This window comes from Antrostomus carolinensis, unplaced genomic scaffold, assembly GCF_000700745.2.
Source record: "Antrostomus carolinensis isolate BGI_N321 unplaced genomic scaffold, ASM70074v2 scaffold54993, whole genome shotgun sequence".
Classification (NCBI taxonomy): domain Eukaryota; kingdom Metazoa; phylum Chordata; class Aves; order Caprimulgiformes; family Caprimulgidae; genus Antrostomus; species Antrostomus carolinensis.
In genome coordinates, this window is record NW_010304159.1 from 930 (window position 1) to 4,088 (window position 3,159).

The following is a 3,159-nucleotide window of genomic DNA, read 5'->3' on the forward strand; positions in this document are numbered from 1 at the left end:
AACTGGGCTTTTTAAGGGCGTCTGGAGCTTGCATGCCAAATCTTAGCTTATGATGTACACCAGATTTGACCTCTCTTGGTTTATTCATTTCTAAATGTCCTATTGTAAGTATTTATTGAGATGCTTTTTCCTTGTAATGGATTATTCTGAGGTACATGACTGAAGCACATGATGCATCGCTATGGGTATTTCTGGATTAATCATAGATCTTTTTCGGTGGTTTTCTTGGTCAGATATTAAACAAAGATTAGTATTTAATCAAAGCACTTTTTTATTCCCAGACTATTGTTAGAGGAAATAAGCCTCGAAAGGATACTTCAATCAACGGCCTGCTGGAAGAGTTTGACAATATCTCAGTTACACGATCCAATTCCCTGAGGAAGGAAAGTCCTCCCACCCACCACCAAGGAAACGCAAACCATGTGCCGAGACACCAGGAGGAAAATGGCTATATCACGTATTCCCAGTACTCCAGTGAGTCAGACACTACAACAGACTATGTCGTGGAAAAATATCGAGACAAGACTCTTTACGGGGAAGAGTTAGACAGGTACTACAAAGGCAGCTATGCCGCCAAGCAGAATGGACACATGATGAAGGTAACTTCCCGGGACATCTATTATTCAGAAGTGACACCCTTGCAGTCAGACCTCTCCAGATTCGTCCCAGATTACCATGCACACCTGGAGACAAAGCCTAAACCGCTGGAATATGGTGGCCTAAAGCTGGAGTATCAGCGGATCCCCAGTGGATCCTCCCTGGACTATAGAGATCCCTTTCCTTACACCCCGTCCCGAGCATCGGTGCAGAGTGAGTGCCCCAAGGAGAGGCTGGAGTACAGTGACAGTGAGTGGGGACATGGCCTGGTCAAGGACGACTATGACAAGAGGCCAAAGTCATCCTACGTGGACCCGGCGAGCCCTCAGCCGGCGATGAGGCAGAGGTCCAGGTCAGGCTCTGGTCTGCAGGAGCCGGCCATGCCCTATGGAGCAAGCGCTTTCAAAGCACACCAGCAGGGACATTCCTACAGCTCCTACACCTACCCCCGCTTGTCTGAAACCGCCGCAGGCATCCCCAAGGTAACGTGGCATCCCTGGTGACAGTGCTGTCGGGGGACCTACCTCTCTAAAATGGGAATGCAAAAAATTAAGCTCATACAAAAAATTAAAGGCAAGGAGCCATGCTTGGGCACAAGATGCTGAATGCAGATGGTTGTGTTCATGAGAGCTGCATGGCTGCCTCTGGGTGACTGGGAAAACCCACCTGCTTTACTCAGATGTCTGAAAATAGATGTCAGGGATCAGGGGGTTTAAGATCCTTATTAAAAGGCAGGTTTGGAGATGCCCAGGTTCTGGGTGTCCTACTTGAAATTCCCAATAACCCCAAGTTCTTTGGCAATTTGAGTTCATACATCTGTGCAGATCTCAGTGGGACCTGAGAAGCTGATCTGGTTTGTATATCAGATACTTGCATATTTAAATCGTTACTGTGCAAGGCTGAAACCTCTGTGTTTTAATATTTACATTTTATTTACACTATATTTATATTACAAGGTTTATTAACTCTTTGCTGCTAATGGGAGCAGGGCTCTACTCCTCTCTGCTTTGTTTTTAAGCAGTAAAATCAAAGCAGCTTATCTCACACAAGACATTTTAGATGTAGGAAAAAAAAAAGGGTTAAGGTGCAAAAAAGCATTTCATCTGTGGTATCTACAAGCAGCTCCTCTGCACAAATTTGTGGCCTGCTCTGCCTTTTCTAAGTCACATGAGGAATATTACCCAAACAAGCTGTCCTATCCTACTTGCAATAGTTTGCTGTAACTATTTGTTCAGTTAAGAGAATAACGCTTTTCTTACGTGTCTAGTCACATAGTTACGATGTGACCTGCTTAAACATCTAATATTCTGCAAGAGATTTCTTCAGTGTAGATTGCATTGAACATTACCGAGTTCCCCTAGCATCAGGCACTGAGATGATAGCTCATTTTTCCAGGATTTAAACAGTCTTGGGTTGCTGTGACTAACCAAATGTGCTGAGGTAAGTAGCTTGTTAGGTGAGGAGATCTGCTCTGCTGTTTAATGATGATCTGAACGGTGCATTTTCATACTGTCTTTGTGCGCTGAGAACATGGTCCTGTTCAAATGCAGACCCAGAAGAAGTCCAGGTCTCTGCAAGTCCATGATAGCCCTATACCTGTGTCTTGCTTGCTCAGGTTTTGGCTGCTTTGCTGATCCTGGGGTGCAGAGTTATAACCAGTGCCCTGTGGTAAAGGGACAGTGATGTGTTTTCATTCCACATTGCATTAAAGCCCAGAGGTGGGCTTTGGAGTTTGAGGATAAATTGGAGGGGAAGTAGAAAACTTACCAAGTCTCTTTGCTTTGCCTTTCCTGAGCTTGGGCTGTGGTGGGAAGGATGCATTTGGGTAGTTGAATTGTGTGTCAAAGTACAGATTCTGGAAGTTGTGAGGAAAGCCTGGGATGGGCTATCTGCCATTTCCTTCATTTAAACCAATCATTGTGTCAGAGTTTAGAAAGGAGAAGGACAAATCCAGTGATTCATAGACTTTCTTGCGCTTGCTTCTGCCAGTTTTACAGCATTCAGTAGGGCTGAAGACAGAGTTATATTTTACAGGACTCAAAGCACTCCAGACAGTTTGAAAAATACTCCATTAAAATGCAGTAACAACTTTTATTTAAAAAAAAAAAAAAATCTTGCCTCCGTGCAAGATTCATTTGGAGCTGTTCTTCTCCTCAGAGCATCAAAAACACTCCTACAGCTTTGGTGTATTGAAACTTGATGATTCACTGTTAAATGCAGCAGTTTCAATTCCCAAACCCATCCACAGCTCCTGGAAGTGAATAGCAGTTTCTTGTCTTGGATGATTGCTGAAGAGTCTTCTTTGCAAGGAGGCATTAGTAAGATAATGGTTCATCAAATGGGTTTACTAAATGAGAATCAGGTCTTGAATCAGATATTTTACAAATGAGATTGGCCTTAAAGTATAATTAAAAGGGGGGGAAAAAAAGAAGTTAGAAAGTCTGCAGGCACAAATGTATGGCTTCAAAATTCATGTAGTAAAGATGTGCATTTTGGCTTGTAAATGTGAAGAGCAGACTTACTTTGGTATTATTTGCAGGTGATAGATGTCAGATAAATCAA

General features: G+C 43.2%; 1 pseudogene across 1 annotated transcript; it reads left to right on the forward strand.

The window, feature by feature from the left end:
* The first annotated feature begins 281 nt into the window (after positions 1-281).
* LOC104522119 (serine/threonine-protein kinase PAK 5 pseudogene) lies at positions 282-1,079 on the forward strand (annotated as a pseudogene). Its single transcript, XR_727984.1, has one exon. The product of XR_727984.1 is annotated as a serine/threonine-protein kinase PAK 5 pseudogene (transcript).
* Positions 1,080-3,159: the final 2,080 nt, after the last annotated feature.